The 18,576-nt window shown below is 37.0% G+C and overlaps 1 protein-coding gene across 2 annotated transcripts in view; it reads left to right on the top strand.

The window, feature by feature from the left end:
- Positions 1-18,576, top strand: part of TAFA5 (TAFA chemokine like family member 5) — a 432,306-nt gene that overhangs the window by 89,806 nt on the left and 323,924 nt on the right. The gene's annotated exons all lie outside the window — the stretch shown is intronic.

The raw sequence follows: 18,576 nt of genomic DNA on the forward strand, positions 1-18,576 counted from the left end.
CTAACTTTTAGTCATTTGGCTTGACGGAAAAACTAGAACAGTGATAGAAGCCTATCTATCTTTCCATTGAGTATTATGCATTACTTGTTCAGCTAATTTGTCTCCAAAATAAATAAAATATTCCATAGGTTTGCTTTGTCTCACATATCTTAAGCAAATTTGCAAGCTTTGACATGTGAGCTTCCACACAATTTATTTACCGTAGTTCAGACCTGAATTTCTCTTGCTTTCTGTGATGGCATCTCAGTGTTCTTCCTCTTCTCCACAATTGTTTTCAAAATATAGTTAAAATTATCACCACAAGGTGGAGTTCTGAACTTTCCATCATGAACAATCATTTCAGTGTATCAATGGGGAGCAAATATAATGTCTTTCTAACTATTATATTTCAATTATATCTGAAATTTGCAGGAGTGTTTTCAGTATAAACATTCAGCAGAAGAAGTAAATAACTTTGGAATTATTCCTATGGCCAAGACAGTGTCTTAATGCATAGTTAGTAGACGTTTTAAACTTGCATTTTTTGTCTTTTCTAGTCAGGTATGCAAAGCTGAGGGGGAAAAAAATAACTAAAGTAATAGATTCTAATATAGCTTTACTCTCTAAGAATCTTTTCTTCATCTTTTTCTATTCCCTTATACATTCACTAAGGACAAAGGTCCTTTCGCACATTAAAGATGTTGCTACAGATGATCTTACTTGCGTTTACAGAGAAGGAATTTTCTGCCAGATAGACACTTGAAGTTTTTATAATAAAAACACCATCTACACTTATCACCTATATCAACAATGAATTTTTATAATTTATGGGATGTGGTACAATTAGTTGGCTGTTTAAAGGAACTCTTATGCATGCACAAACAGATTCTAAGTACACTTTTCTGTTTCAGTTATTTAGTTTACAGGATTTATTATTTTGTAACTGTGACAAGATTTTCAAATACTGATAGAGATTTAACAACTACATAGTTCTATAGGAATTTTTATTTGTTCTGTCCTATAAATATAGCTTTCTATATTATTAGCTTTCTTTATATTAAAATTAGCTTTCTATATTTATGGGACAGAACATCAGTGTTTCTAAAACATAGTAAACTACTACTTTTACTTGTATGTATATCAGATCTCAGTGGTAATAGTTTAACTTGTGTCTTTGAATATCTAAGCTTTAGAGTCTGAAAATTAGTTCAGAACTCTTCCTGTTTCACAAGGCAACTGCAGGCGCTAATGAAGGAGTTGTAGCAGAGGAGCTGATAGCAATTTGGCACGTTGTGGTGCTGAAAGGACAGCTCATGGCAGCGCGAAGGGGCTTTGCTTCAATGATGGCGTATGCACAAGAGGTATAGAAATTATGAGAATATAACAATCATATAGAAACGATCCATTAGAAGTTTTTAAAAGTACATTTGTAGTGAATATTATTGATTATAAAGAAAAAAATGTAGTGTTCTTAGTGTTCTTCGTTACGGAATACACTACAGTCTCTGAGGTCATACAGACCTGTACTTCAGGAGGACTGTGATTAAGCTCTACCATTAAATGTTAAAAAAAAAAAAAAAAAAAAAAAAAGTAAAATATTGGGTTTTGTTGCAGTACTTTATGACATGATGTGTTAATCTTTCCCTCACCTTCTCTGCAAATCCCTTGCTTTAGGATGTCATGCAATATGATTTTAGTCTGTTATGTTACTCAATAGTGATGAAAAGTTCAAACTATTAAGCTTTAATCGAACAAAAACAAACCAGCAGAATTATAATGAGGCAATTAACACTTTGCTCTAATTTTCCTTAACCCAGTTACTCAGTCATTAGGAATTTCATCTCTGATATATTGAGCAAACTTTGAAAATCTTATTGATCTTTTCACTTTTCATGATCTTTTTGCTGAAGACAAACAAACCCCTCAAACAAACTTTGCTTTAAAGGTAAACGTGAAATACTCTAGATAATAAAAGCTATATTCAGTAGTTTCACACCCAAAAATATGTGGATATCCTTATTGTTATGATAGAAAATTATCCAAATAATGACCAGAAATGATTTTTTTTGATTGGCAGGTTCAGAAAGAATTCTCGTCTAACTATCCTATTAATTCTCTGTGGCTTTAAATGGCTCACAGCATGTTCAGTGTCAGCTCAATTTGTCATGAATATGTTTAAATTAAGTATCTATCACACCTTCTGTGACCTGGTCCCCTACATAGGCGGACCCTCACTTGAGCTTCAACAGGAGCTAGTACAAAAGCAGATCTGAGAACAAAATTAGGCCTTGTATATTTGAAATTCTAGAATGATAGTTACTGTTCTGCTGATACTACTATTTATTAAGGATTAAGTATTGAAATATTTTTAATAGTATGTTGTTTTTCACATGGCATAATTATAACCTTCTAAATGAAATAATTCCATGTCTTACGCTTTGGTGCTTTTTAGAGCATACTGCTCTGAGCAGGGACTTTGGACTAGATGTTCTCCAGAGATTCCTTTTAACCTCAACTGTTCTGTGATTCTATGATTCTGTGAAATTGTTTCCTGGTGAAACGAAGCTACCTGGGGCAGTCTCATGTTTTCACTTTGAGTTTCTATGTGATAACTACCAGTAATTCCCCAGATTTTTCTCTTTCAATGGGCTATTGTTTTTGTTGTTTTCTGCTGAAGTGAGAAAGACTGTATACTCTTCCATAGTCAAGCACACACAAACTGCTGACACTCCTTTTAGAAGATGGTCTTTTAAAATTCCTTTGCCAAACTCAAGATGATTAATGCAGACAAATCACAAGCGAATGAATTTGCTTTGGTTGTTCCATTCTCTAAGATGTTAACCTAGTTGTTATAGGCAATCTTTTAGTGCCTGGTAAAATAAGCACAGTGCTGCTCATGACCATATGTTAAGTAACATTTTATGATGTTTTTGTTTACTGAGTATTCCTTCATCATTCACTTTGCAGGTTATGTGGATAGTGGTTGTCCATTTTAAGTGGAACCATCCATTTTAACTGATACAATTCTAAGACTCCTTCCCTTTATATGATTTTCCTATGAGGAACAGGAAAGGCTATTTTCTATACCATCACACCTAGTTGGAACTCCTACAGCTTGCTTAGTTCCTTCCCTATGTTCATATTTTAGCAACTTAACTTTCAGTTACCAGTATGGGATTCCTGTGGCTTTCTTCATTAGTGTTTGTCTGGCACTCCACTAACTTCTCAGCAGAGTGCCCTTACTAACATCTTGTAAGAGGGCTCTCTGGTACCTGCTTTTAGCTTCATTAGTCTTTCTTTCCAGCTTTTCTGAAAAGCATCCTGCAGGCTCCTCCATGTTCTAGGCAAAGGTTCATTTTCTCGAGTGAGGTCTTTGCTTCACGCGTGTTCTTCTGGACTTGCCAAACAGTGCATTTTCTTTGATGAATCCTTTATACAGTAACTCCTGAACTGCACATAAATATAGCCACTCAAATAAACTATATTCCAGTGAATATGAATTGCTTGTAAAAGGGACCATACTCAGAACACTAACTACATTGTGAAAATACTTGTTGATATCCTTATGGCTTTTGATGATCTCTTGAGGTCCCTTCCAACCCCTACAATTCTGTGATTCTGTGATTCGTGTACTTTCAAATGACTGAATGTTTTTCCCCAATCTGTATATCTCTGGGGACAAAGTAGTCTGGGGAATACAGAAACCTGTTCTAACTGGATAATATGACCTGATCTCATTTTTACAAAGCTGTCCTAGGGAAGTTATATCTTCAAGAGAATGCTCCAGGCCTAAGTCTTCTTTTACCCCTTCTTTAGGAACAGTTCCTCCGGTCCTGTTTTGCTCTCTAAACACTGCCTCCTGGAACTAGGAATTACTTAATCCTATTACTCCTCTAGTTGGATGCAGTTCCAGTTATCTAGCTATTCTTTGTTTCAACAGCCTCAAAACAAGTGAAAGGAGTGTGGTGGTTTTACCTTGCTAGGCAGATGAACCCCATCACAACCGCTCTCACCTGCTCACCCTCTCAGAAGAGGAGGGGAAGAAGAAAAGCAAAGAAACAACTCATGGGTTGGGATAAAGATAATATAATTAAAGGAAAAATAATTATTAAGGGAAATTATTATTAATTAAATAATTTAACTAAAAGGAAAAGGGAAAGGGGAAAAGGGAAAAACAAAACAAAACAAGCAAAGGTCGTGTGGAAGTGCAGAGGAAAGAAATTATTCTCTGCTTCCTACCAATGAGTGATGCTTGACCATGTTCTTGAAGCAGGGCCTCGAGGCATGTAGCAGTTGTTTAGAAGGACAGATGTTTTCACAACGAGAGCCCACCTCATCCCTCTACTTTCTTTTTCCACCTTATATTGCTGAAAGTGACATCATGTGGTATGGAATATCCCTTTGGTTGGTTTAGGTCAGCTGCCCTGGTGATGTTCCTTCCTCACTTCTTGCCCACCCCCAGCCTGCTGGCTCTGGGTGGAGGTGGGGGGGGGGGGGGGGGGGGTAGAGGATGCTGTGCCAATATTGCTCAGCAGTAGACACAACACTGGTGTGATACCAGTGCTGTTCTAGCTACAAGTGCAGAGCACAACTCTGTATGGGCTGCTGCAGGGAAAGTTAACTCCATCCCAGCCAGACCCAGAACAAGGAGACAAAGTGATGGTCATGCAGGGCACCATTTTGTTATCTTTCATCTGTCATTTATTTTGTTTTTATGAAACAGAACCATCGTATTGAATCATAGTACTTTTTTTTTTTTTTTTAGTTGCAAACATAAACAGGCAGTTTACAGGAACGGGCAAAAAATCCTTACTCTGGTGTTGGGAGAATCAGAGAAAATTAAAAGCAACTCATGCAACCTAAATGGGCACCTAAGCTTTCTAATAACAAGAATGTCTGTTTTTCTAATATTTTTTTCTAATTTTTTCTAATAATGTTTTTCTAATAATTTTGCTAATGTATAGTTCATCTTTTTTTTTTTTTTCCTCCTGTTACTCAGTAGTAACAAAATTTAGCCAAAGTTATCCAGTTGTTGCAGTTTTCTGGTCCTTTAATGAAGGTATGATACCTGCTTGCTGTTCTCAAGATCAGTGACTGTGTAGTAAACCAGAAGGGAGCCTAGAAACCCAGCCTATAGCCCCCTTCCTGGGGCAACACTGGGCTATTGCTGCCAAAGGTAAGCACTTCTGTCAGTGTGATTTCTGAATGAGTTCAGTGCTGTCTGATAAATTTGGCTGTGGTCAGACTATGATTTCTTTGTCTACTGGGAATGCAATCCCAATCAGAGATCCCAATAACAGAAAGGGAGAGGGAAAGGAAGGAATAAAGGATTCTAGAATGGGCTTCTTTGAGAACAGGTGATCTGAATATCTGTTTCTACTATTTGTACAGTAATTAAATATATATTTGTGACTGGAATTGGTCTCAGGACAGAGTCCAGTCTATCCTCTTATGAGAATTAGGATTACCCCTAATGGATATTTATTTAACTTGTTCTTAAAAAAAAAATCATGCATGTTGATATATGGATTCCCTATCAATGATAATCTGTGCCGTCATTTAACTGTCCTGATAGCTAGGCTGTTTTCAATTAGCATGTGATGTAAAACCCCTCTGCTATATTGGTAGTTCTAATTAAAAACAGATCTAATTTATCTACATCTTTCTTAAAATATGAAGCCACAAACTGAAAAAGTGCTGTCGTGGAACTTCAGGAATGAAGTTTAGGAGATATTACTTGTTTCTGTCAAAGAATTTAAAATTATACTTCACTTTGTGGCAACAACATTGTATTTTTGGATCATTATTCACTTTGTGATCCACTATACCTTCATACCTTTTTCCATTATTTATGCAGTTGTACAATATTTTCTCATTTTTAAATGTTCAGCATTTGAGGAAAAGTGCAATGACTATTCTTCTCCCCTGCCAAAATGAAAGACAATGTGCTGTGTTCCTGATTTAGAAGAATCATGTTATCATTTGATCAGGTCTCCAAATTCATTAAAATGTTGACCTCTCTAAATGACTAAAAAACAATCCTATAATATGATGAAAAACCTTGATATTGAGTGCTTTCTACTAATTCATATATTTGCTTGATTCTAATATTTAATTTATAAGCCAAATTCTGTTCTTTGGTATTCTGGGGTAAAAACACTACAGTTGTCCTTCTAGATCTGACCTCATTAAAACTGAAAATAGTGTATATCTCTTATTACAGAAATAGTTTATCCAAAAGGAAGTGTGCAAGGAATATAGCTAGCCTGGTGTTTCTTTTTTTTTTTATCTTTTTTTTTTTTTTTCTTTTTGTAACCCCTCTGTATAATGTAACACTTTACATCATCTGAAGGAAAATATTTTTGTATCAAAATCTTGTTCTGGATATGATGCCTCCTGTTCTGGATGTGATGATCAGGGAATTCTCTTTTACTGCTCTCCTGTATTAGAACCAGTTATGGCCCATATAACTGTCATTGTTTCAGTAACCTGCAAATTTATTGCTGTAATGAAGCTTCCCGATAAACAAAGTTATTCTTATTTATTAAGTCAGCAGTTGAATCTACAGCTGAACAGAGAGGCTTATTGTGTAAAGATCTGAGGTTATATGTAACATATTTTGAAATGCTGTATATGGACGGCGAATATAGTCATGGTTACGGCAGTGGGCAGGAAATCACAGTTTTGAGTCTTGGCTGTGCCACAGACTTTCTGTGTGACTTTGGACAAGCTACTCTTTGTGCATTAGCTAATAGTACTATCTCTATCTCCCAGGGGTGTTGTGAGAATACATTCATTAATGTTTGTAAGGCGCTTGGATATTATAGAGATGGGGCCATATAAGCACTTAGAGAAACAATCCATTTTTGCAACAATGTGCATCTTCCTGACTAAGGACTTTTTTGCTGGACGTTTTTCATCGATGCTTATTATGAATAAATCTACTTTATAATGATATAGTGAGGTTAAACTGCATTTTGGAGTGTGGTTTCACTTTAGTATTCAGAACAGGTGGGAACAGTCATAAGTTTGAAAGCTGTTCCCAAGGAAAGAGAATAGAATTTTTATACTCAGACATTTGAATAGAAAAGATACCTCTTGTGATTCATCTAGTTCAAAACATGGAGGATTATTTACATCTGTATCTGTCTCACAAATAGTTTATTCTATTTTAAGCACTTCTCATTACATTGTCTAAACTATCTCCTCAGGCAAGTCATTTCATTGCCTAATTGCCTTTAAAGTTAAACAGTTTGCTCAAATGTCTACCCTATTTTTTTTTTCCTTGTGGAAATAAGCTACTCTTTCAGTCTGTCCTTTCTTTCTGAAATAACCTTCACTCACTTGTGCTCAGTTCAGATGCACAACACAGTTATAGCAGGTTAACAAGGTATTGCTTTAGAGCTGATGGGAGGTAAATTGGTGAGCCACTGTAATTTGATTTGATAATTTGCCTGGCTGAGTGCTATATGGTATTAAAATCTGAATATGGGGCTCAGAGCATTAGCACCAAGGAGAAAAAAAATTAAATAAAATAAAAATTAAGTATTCCCAAGACCTTCATGGAGAACTTGTTGGTGAGAGGTTTCCAGTCTAGGAGAGTAGATGCTGCAAAGACTTCATAAAGGGTTTTGTTTTGTTTTGTTTTCATTCATAGAAACTAGTGGCAGATAAATTATGGAAGTAAGGGATCTGGATGAGTCTCAGCATTCCTTGAGGAAAGTGGAACTCTACAGTTTTGAGGCTCAGGAAACAAAGTATATGTTGTGCATCTGTGTAAAACTTTTTACTTTTGAGCCCTGAGTCTAACCAAATTTCTCAGAGAGACAAAAGTATCATATACTTCAATTGCAAAAGTTTCTGAAAATGCATGATCATTGGAAGACAGAGACCCTTTAAATGCCCCGATGCTGGGAACAGACATTGTGTTCTGTATTTCTTTGTTAAATCTAGAGAATCGACATGGTCTTCAGCTGGATAGTTTTGAGAAATCAGAGCTTGCAGTCAGTCAATTACAAAATGTAAACTTATATGAAAACTGACCTCATTTATTCTGGGGCTCAGGGGATTGCTTGTTATTAATTTACAGTTTGCAGTGAAGTCCATCCCTGCACTATTTGTTGTTTGAATATGTACTGAGTAGGATTGCTTTTTAACACAGTTCCCATATTAGTGATAGTGGAAATGCTTCTGAAGGTGATGGCTTCTCAGGATGAGTATTGTTTTTAAACTACAGTCAGACATTCTTAGCAATGCACAAGGACAGAGCTGCACTATTTATTTATTTTCTGTCAATGATGATTGGGAATTGAATGGGGTTGATATTATCCTCGTATCCTATACACATATGTAAAATATACTACACTGGACAGAAGAACTAAAATGAAAGAAGGAAGGTACAATATTCCAGCATTGTATATAGTTATTACAAACGGAGCTACAGGTAGCAACTCGTAATCTTAACTTGGATTCACAGCCATCAGTCTGCTCCCAACCTCGTGTTGTATCTTGTTTTCTGGGCTTAGCTAAAGACTCAGTACAGCCATCTCTCCTTTCAGTCTGCCAGTAGATGCAGGACCTGTGTTTGGGGATTCTTAATCAGAATTCCTGATTTGGTAATAAAACTTGATGCAGGACTGAATAAAAAGTATCAGTAAAGCTAAGAAGAGGAAACATCATTAATGAGATATTATTATTTTGTTTATAGTTGTTTATTATTATAGTTGTTTTACATAAAATATATTTTCAACTTACTCATGTTGCTGTTTATTAGGCATTATTTAAGTCCTTGGTTACTAAGAATTTCCTCTGTGAATATATTTTCATATGGCAATGATAATAAAATTTCTACCAAAATATTGAGAAAAAATAATAATATAACTCAAGGGATTACTGTTATCTTCTTAAAAAATGCATAATGTTTTATATATTGTGTCAAACTAATCCTCTTTGATACACTGTGTGTGTCACACAAAAATAATTGGCATGATAATGACTAATATAAATAGAAAAAACAGTGTACAAAACAAGAGATGACAGTTTACAAAACTCAGTTCTGATAGCCAGTTAAAAAGATGACCACCAGAAACAGTTGAAAATTTAAATTTTTGTTAATTTTTTTTCATCCTATGTTGTGCCTGTCAAAAAGAAGATATACATCTTCAGCAGTATATCTGAAAAAGGAAAACATTTAAACCTACTCAGACTATTACAGTTGCATTACTAGATTTTAATGACTGCCTTACAAAACTCTGATAACTTCTTGAGGCTGTTTTTCTATATACGAAGCAGCAGAGCATATAATCTGGAAAGGGGAAGAACCTTCTCCTTATGGCAAAGTAAATTGTTGTGATTTCTCACAGTAAGAGGTTATTGGCTCATATGCTGATTCTGTCCACTTTGATAGGATAACTTTATGGATAAACAGCTTCATACCTATGGTATGTCTTTAGGATTGATGCCAGTTGCACGTTTTCATCAACAGAATAACTTCTCCCTTCCTCATCTCCTTGGTGACCTTAAACCCTCAGGCAATGCTCAATATACAAGTAGACGTTATGTTGCTCATACTACCTGATATTTCAGTTTATGACATAAAGTACTCGCTTCTTGTATCTTTTGTGTATTCTTCTAAAGTAATTATGAAGACAACATGCTTATTTTAAAAACTAGGGTTACCTAGTGGAAGAAAAAAAAGTCTGTTACACGTAGACAAAGAGAATACTCAAAGTAGCTGGCATTTAAAATACATCTAAAATACCTCTTGTAACCATAACAATTATTCTAGTTTATTATACTGTCTTTAGCTGTTCCTTCTTTTCTGCAAGTAATTGTCATGTGGTTGGGGAGTTTGGTTTGTTCTGTTTTTATGGAATTCCATTAGTTTTCTGGAGGAAAATAAAAGGAAGAAAAGGTGTTTTTTTTTTTTTTTTTTTTCCTGGCATAGTTTCTTCATAGACAAACAATCAAACAAAAACCAAGAAAGCAAGCTGGTTTTGGATTCAACATTTGGTGGCATTATAGTTTAAGTTTTTATTTCATATGGCTGGGTTTTACTGTGAAGGCTAGATAAGTGCTATGTACTATACTATATTTCCTTTATAGGGAAGATATGAATACTTAGCCTCTTTCAAAGAAGGGAGGGAGAGGGAGGTGGGAAAGAGAGAGACTCACCTGGTTTCTGTCATGTCAGATGCAGTTGGGTAAGTGCTTCGTTAACTTATATTTGAAATGATTACTAAAAGCTCCTCTAAAATCAGTGAGGGTCAGTTTTATGAGTACTGTTCTCAGCATCTGAAAGTAGCCATTACGTACAGCAGGATGATTATAAGGGGAAACTCTAAAGTCTTCAATTCTAAATCTTCAGGTGTGTGGGCTGTTAGACCCCCTAATGTTGTAGTTTATTCTGTGTTCATTTCCTTTTGCATTTTCAGAAGTGATTTCAATTGAATCATTTATGATTCTTCCATTCAGATTATAACAGCTATTTTGGAGCGGATAACCCTCAATGGCTGTATATGAGACATTGCCCGGGGTGCTTCCAAGATGCTTTTGAGCTGGGTAAGGAAATCACTGAGTGTTGACACATTCTGAAAGCACTATGGCATGGATCAAGAACATATAGTTTATAAAATGTGTTACTGACCTATTATTTTACGCATTAATGACAGAGTAGACTATACCCATTTCCTCTGAAGCGTTAAACAAAACCAAATAAGCACTATTAAATATATATATATCAAGTATTTTCAAAAATGAAATACAGTATCTATCTCTATATAGTAATTCATATATAAAAACGTTGTCATCATTACCAACTTATAATGTATCTACTTTTTCCATAGTAGCCATTCAATGTATAATATTATTTTAATGTAATGTTATATAATATTAGCATACTGGTGAAGTAATTACTCAAATTTTTGCTGTGACTTTAAGGTCAAAGCTATCTGTTTCTGTGGGCATGGCTTAACCAATATACTAATATAAGACTTCAGCTTATATTCATGCTGTAATCTCTGATCATCCCTACTCTGTATGTGTTACCTTACAAACTCTTGTTCAGTCATGAGCAATTAGTTGTGATGAATCATCTGCCCCTTCAGATACAGACACAGGCAACTAAAAACTGAACTGAACCCTTGCACAATGAAGGCTGTATAGGCATGGGGTGTTGGTGTGGACCTTCCACTGAGTGTGCATGATGTGAAGAAATCAGAGAAAGCTTTCTGTCTCTTCTTCAAAAGCCTGCTGATAAGTATGAAGATCAGGACAGTCCAGCACAGATGTGATGCTAAAATATCTCAGGAGCTGGCACAAAGACAGGTCCATGGCCCACTCCTCTCCTTCTCTATTTAAGATTAAGCAATGTCCAGGGAGAATTCATATTTTGCTGTAGAAATACATGTTCTACCTCTTACAATATTTGTTTAATGCTCTTTGTAATGTTTTATCCTTCTGAAATCTGACTGATGCAGTTACAGTGTCTGCAGGTTTTTTACTGAAGTTCACGCTGTGTGCTGAAGTTGCAACTTGACAAAGATAATTCTGCCTGGTATAGTAAGGGTGTAAATTTTTTTTATTTTTTTATTTTTTAATGTTAAAATCTTAGATGCTCCATTTCATGTTGTAATTAAAGCTCTCTATTTTAAAACAATGTAAGCATACAGAAAAAGGGTTCCTGTTAGAACAGCATAATCCAAAATGATACCAAAAAGGATATTACCCTTTACAAACATGCTTTTCACACACACAGAAAAGTCAAAACCTGCTATACAGTGGTCACTTCATTAACTGTAGTAAGATATAGACTGTCTGATGTGTCTGGCAAATACAAAAAAAAATCTACAAAAAAGCGCAAGCAAACAAGTAGTAAGTAAGTTGCACATGGAGGAGAAGGTTATATATATAAATCTGCTTTTCCTACCATTATCCCACCCCAGGTGTACGTTGATAGGGCCTCCAGTGTGTTAATTCCTCAGAGCACAGAGTCCAGTAATAAATCTCATATTAGCTTGCAGTAATCCATTTTCACTCTACTGAACAAAATATGTCTTACACTATTTAGTGTTATCTGGACATATCTAATAATATCTAAAGACTGGCTAATACCTTTTTTTTTTTTTCTTGTACTGTCAAGAGCTAGTAGACTATATTATACATGAATGGCTTGCAAAATTATTGGTTTATATTTCAGAATGAAAAACAAGTTTGTGTTCTAATTTTGCCTTTCCTTATTCGAGATTTTGAAATGAACTCCTGAAAACAGACCCAGAAGAAACTTAATGTATAATATTCTGGGTTCCCTTTAATGTCACAGTCTGATGCAGGTGTAAATTTTTTGAAAACACAAGAGTTTTCAGGCTTAAAACAAGAGTGCCATAGTGGTAAACCCATTTTGATTTATACATAAAATGTAATAATTGTTCATTTTGTGCATGTAACAATATTCAAATGTCTATCTGAGGTTTTCAATATTTTTAAAACATCTGCACATTTGTCTGAAAAATATTTGTTTCCCCTCCACTAGTTTATTTGCAACCAAAGATTGCCTCTTCTCTCAGTAATATCCACCAACATGCTAAAACAGTGAAGACACAGTCGTTGTCTCTTCCTTGTATGCGCAGAACATGTTTTATCTAACTCTGGAGGTGCCTTGTTTGTTCTAGATATACTCCATTTTTGTTGCAGCTCCCTTTCCTACTGACCACAGTAAGAATCAGTAATTAAGTGTCCATTGTTCTGTGACTCTAGCTCCTGATCAATGTTTGTGATATGCGTGTTTTGAGGGGAAAAGTCAACAGCTAAATAGAAAGTAAAGTTCTCTGGTTAAAGTTCAAGCAATAGGTCATAGAGCTTATTGGCCAAGTTGCCAGTGAGTATGAGTTTGTATAGTATTGTTCCTGCTGTATTTGGATTTATTATTATTATTTTACTGTCTCCATTTAGGTGAGGGGAAACACCAAAACCCCTTAACTTCTTAACTTTTTAACTTTTCCATACAGCACTACTATACTGTACTGTTGGCTATTCTATAAAGGTTTGCTATAACTTAACTTACATGACTTGAGTCAGTACTTATTCTGCATGGCTTACTTCATAGGTCTCACGAGGAATTTACTCACTGAACATAACAGACTTTCAGTTGTGTGTATGAGGCTAGACCCTCAGCAAGTGATGCTGGATACTATGGATCATAACTAAATTAATTAATGTGTTTAATAATTGTGGTTATAATACAAATCCTTTTTGTAATGTATATATATATATGTAGTAAACATATATTATTTTAGTTTGAGTAGGGAATTGTTAAAGAATGCAGTTGATTTTAAAATATAAAAAGTGAAAATACGAGGATAAGCCTTCTCAATTTCAGTGTTTTCTGTAGCCCTGCAGTCACTGGAACATTCAAGACTATGCCTTATCCATCAGTCTTAACTGTGAGTTCCAATAGTTATATACTCTCTGAATTATTTCAGGATGATAATCTTACAACTGGAGGCAGGTAGAAAGGCCCTTGAAACCTTGTAGAATTCCTCTTTGAAATTAGTAGTTCTCCTGGATGTAAGTTACTGCCTATTCAGGTCTTTGTAGATGAATGAAGGTGTTTTGAAAGCATTTTGAGTACATGAAGGCCATAAACAAAACAGGAAAAAAAAAAAAAAGGAAGCAAGAAAGGAAGGGCAGGCAGACAATATAATATTACAAGTTCTCCATTAAGACGTGTGGTTCTGTCAATTTAGTACAGTTCCACCCGCTCCACTCCACCCCCCCTCCAAATATATGAAACTATCCACAGGCAGACATAGCATATATTATCATGTATCACAGAAACGAAATCACGTCGTTTAGAGGACTGCCTTTAAGTATTTGCCTCTCTCTTCAGACTTAAATATATTTCTTCCAGAAGAGCCTGAGTGAAAACTTGGTACCTCTCACATCAAAACAATTCCGTGCTCTGGAAGGCAAAAGAGTTTCAGCATTGCAGGTTCCTCACACAGGATATGCTGTCCTAGCTCCCTCCTCAGTGGCATCTCATTCATGACAGCTCACGTATTCTCTTATACGCATACAGGCACTAGTTCCTGTGAATAAGTACTGGTTGCAATTACCATCAGTGTATGAACTGAATTTTGTAAGGCTCTAAATTTTGTAGTCCCACATGTGTTAGTTTTTTTTTCTACGTCAGAAATTCCCCAGGTCATAATGCTGTCATTGTTCTCAGTAGGAAACCTTAATTGCAGAGCTAGTTGGAAAAGAGTTGGATTAACTGGCAGAGTGTTGTCTGGAAAATCTTTCAGCTGTGCAATGTTATCTCTTCCCCTTATATCCCCTCGCCCCCACCCCTGAGGATTCCTAGCCTGCTGCATTTGGTGAGATACATATGTTTTCCCCAGCTCCAAGAGCTGTGAAGGGTTCCTCTGGGATATCTAAGTATAAATACCTAAGTGTGTCTTCAGTTGCTAGGTTATTTTTAGTCAATGGGTAGTTACCAAGTCATCTATAATTGTGCTGTTAAATGTGTCAGAGCAGCTACTAGAAAGCTAGGTGCTCCCTGTAACAGGTTGAGTGTGTAAGGTGAAATTAAAGAGTACAAAATCAGCATTACAGAAGTGAGCTGTTTAAAACTTTGAATGATATAAAGGGAGATGGTCCATTAGTACAACATGGATGGAGGAGGACGGTAACATACTATCTATAGTACCTGCGACTGGCATATCGTGTCATTTCTAATTTCTGCTGTTGGGGAACTTACCAGGAGTCAGGGGATGGCAGTGGTCTTACAGAGCCTTTCATGTCTTAGCCAGCTCATATAAAGCCTTTATCAGCAGTGGCCAAAAGCAATTATGAACTGGTAACTGCTAAGTGGGAGAAAGTGCAATGAGTTCCCTATGGGCAACTGCCCACAGGACACAGGCTGCTGGCACAGTTCTTTCTCTATAAATAGAGGAGCAGAATACAATCATACCTGAAGTGAAAGTCAGTAAGATGGTGGGAAGAAGGCAAGAACAGCAAAATAATATAATTGGAAAGCCAAAGGAAATGCAAAGATATTTTAAAACACATATCAGAAATATTAGGCAGAAATTAGGTACTACAGCAAAGAAATTGCACGTTGGTTATTCTAAAATATCCTTGCTGTGTTATCCCTTTTATGAATCTGCAATTAGGAGAAAGAGCAGGAAGTAGGGTTTGGTCTGTCAAAAAATTATTACAGACATTAACACATCAGCTAATTAGGTGAGTGAAGGAAAAATAAAGCAAAAATTTTAGGCGTTCATGGAAGGAGATGGTAAGATGCATATGTGTTTGTAATTCCTGGTGCAGCTACATCACATCACAAACCAGAGATTAATAAAGTCTCTTTAGAGGTAAATTTCTACTTCAGTGGCATTGCCCAGTGTAAGCTAAAGACCAGCAATGGTATTTGGAGGACTGCTGCAGTTGTGACTAGCCCAGATGCAAAGAAATGTGAACCAGCTGTTGGTATGCAGAGAGCAGCAGGGGAAAAATATTTAAAGGCTGCAAAAGATAATTGGTGGAAATATATCCATCTGTATTCATTTCTGTATATTCAATATATCATCTATTTTGAGTAGATTCAAAATGGGAAAGGATTTATAATGCCACTTCAGGCATGTGTGAGAGATAAATTGGGTGAATTTCAACCAAATAAAATGTTAAACTTAACTTAGGAGAAACATCCCAGCTGAGAGAACCGCTGGGCTGGAATAATCGCCTCAAGTGACTGGTGACAGACTATCGCCTGAGTAACTCAAAAGTAACAAAAATGAAATCCAATGGGCATCAGCAAAGGTTTGGCTAGATAGGCTAATAATAGATACTGTCTGCTCTTTTTTTTTTTTTTTTTTGTGTGCTTCAAAGCCAGTGGTAGATTCCAAATTCATTAGTGAGAATGGGCTAACGTCATCTCTTGTGCTGCTGCATTTAGATCTGCATTGGCCATGCATAATTTTGGGGTTTATTGCATGAACAGTAATAAAATAATCATTCAAGAAACATTCAACACAACTGAAAATACCAGAGACTTAGTTACAGTGGTATGGAACACAATCTGGGGTCTGGACATGGTCTGGACATGGTCACATTTCAGGAACTTTAGCATCTTCTTATTTATAAAATGTCTTGGTACTGAAGAATAGATCTTTTAAAGTTTTAGAGTGTTTTTTTTTTCTTTTTTTTTTTTTTTTTTCCCACAGAACTAAATACAGAGTACAAAAATATTTTTAAACCTACAGAATTGAGCAAAGGCTGCTGTCTTCACTACAGAGTTCCAGTTTTAGTAATTCTGTTGAACTAGACAGAAGTTTCAGTAAAAGGAACAAATGAGCTGTGTTTCCAAAAGAGAACATACATTTGGAAATGATGCACTTATCTGTTGTGCTGCTTTCCCATAGGAACTGGGAAGAACTCATATCTCAAACACATTTGCTTTTGCTCCTTGGCCATCAGGAAAATGCTTTCCTTACTACTTTTCCCAATGGTCCACTGCGTTGGAAATGTCTTCTAATGCCATCACCATCTTTTACCTGCATGAAGGAGCTTTCAGGTGCTTCACATCTCTCTTTAACATTAAAACACAAGTGGAGAAGTTCCTGTGGAGCGGATTCCAGGCAGAAGCTATTGCTGAGACCATAGCCCTTTGCCCCTCTGTATTACTGGAGACACATGGGGTCAGAGCTTTGGCAAAAACCTGGAAATACGAAGTGAGTTAGTTCTATAAATCTCTCTTAGCCTAAGCAGCTTAGAAACTGTTGGACGGGTGTTATTGTATTAGCTGGGGGTTCAAATCTTAATAGGCTGAAAGATAAGGGGCCATTTTTGTCAAGGGAATTTATTCAGAAAAGTCTTCCAGAGAAGTCCATGTTGGTAACTTGAGATATCTTTAATATTTTATAAATCTTTATGCATGTGACAAGTCAAGATATTGAAGGTGGCTGTTTTTGAATAGGACTCGCCGCCTTTGAAAAGTCCAAGTCTATTAAGAAAATACAAAAAACACAGCGAACCATATTTAGTACAGCGAGCATCGTTGCCAGGTACCACTGTCCTCCCAAATGGGAAGTCTTCTGGAATCCCTTGTTGCTATGAGACTAACTATCTCTGTACGGTGTGAGCACTGAACCAGATTTTGCTCCCACTTACACTAGTGTGCATGTCGAGTGACTCCCATGTGGCCAAGAAGCACAGTGCCGCATTCTGATGCCTTGCTTATGAAAGGGTCTGATCCAAAGCCCACTAAAGCCCAGGAGTATTCATCTAATTCAGAAGCTCCAAGTAAGACTAGCTTAAAATCAAAGTACATGGGAGCAGCGCTGTTGTCTTGAACCTCAAAGGAGCAAGCAAGAGATTTTGACCCACTGGCAGCATATCTCCACGTGCTTCTAGGAAAGCGATATGTAAAATTCGTCATAGGGTTTCTTTTCAAACTTAGAAGTTCAAACTGAAGGATACACGGTGCTTATCCTGGACTGCATAAACTCTTAAGTTTGAGACACCTTTAAAATCCACTTATCTGTGGACTTTAAAAAAAATGACACCACTTCAGGGGGGCTTGTGAGTTTTTTTTTCTTCCTGATTGCTTAAGTATAAAATATGTGAATTTTCTTTAGCTGCTTGACACTTTTCCCTTTCATGCAGAAGACAAATAAACAAACAAAACCCAACTTGAACTGAGCCCAAGCATGGCCAATTTCTTACCAAAGGGTACATTTCAGAATGAAAGATTTACAGTGGAATATCTCTAGTGTAGCTATGACATTGCTCTAACATTGCATTGCTGTAATCTTCAAATACAGTAAATGCAATAAATGGGTTTATAGGGATTTGTGTGAAGTTTAAAATTCAAAAGATAGCTGCTTTTAACATTTCTCTGTGCTACCAGTGAAAGAGCAAAATGCACAGGGAGGAACGCAACACAAATCATCAACAACGAGGGAAACGTTTGCCCAACGAAAACACTGATATTTTATTAATCTGTCCTTCCAAGCCTCTTGAAACCCTTTTTTAAAAATTAAGAAAATATTTAAATAATGAGCTTTACAAAAAATAACAGAAAGGGAAACATTTCACCAAAGAGCCACGGAAGCAACGCTAAGACTTGTCTCACAAGCATCCCCCTGCTTGGCTTCTTTCCGTCTTCGGAGCTATGGACGCGCTCCTGGGTCTATCCCAGCCGCTGAGGCTCCGGCCGCCGCCGTGCAGCCGCTTTTTGGCCGGCCCCGGGGGGCGCCCCAACTTCGAGCTCCCCGGCGGCGGGGGGCGAGGTGGGGACCCCCTCCGGCGCTGCCACCGCCTCCAGCCCCATCCCGCTCCTCCTCCGCTTCCCCCTTCGCCCCCGCCAGACCCGGCCGGCCGGCCGGGGGAAGGGGGGGACACGAAAAGGGGGGGACCCCGCTGCCGCGCACCCCCCGCGGTACCTCCCCGGCTTTCCGCTGGAGGGGGGGAGGGCGTCAGCAAAACGCACAGCTTTGGCTTTTTGTTATTATTATTTTTGCAGGGAGGGGGGTGATTGATGGCATTCTTTCATTTGCCTTCTTGCTGCGGCGGAGGCACCGAGCTGGAGGCTGCCATCGC

The sequence above is a fragment of the Anser anser genome, assembly GCF_964211835.1.
Source record: "Anser anser genome assembly, chromosome: 1".
Lineage (NCBI taxonomy): Eukaryota > Metazoa > Chordata > Aves > Anseriformes > Anatidae > Anser > Anser anser.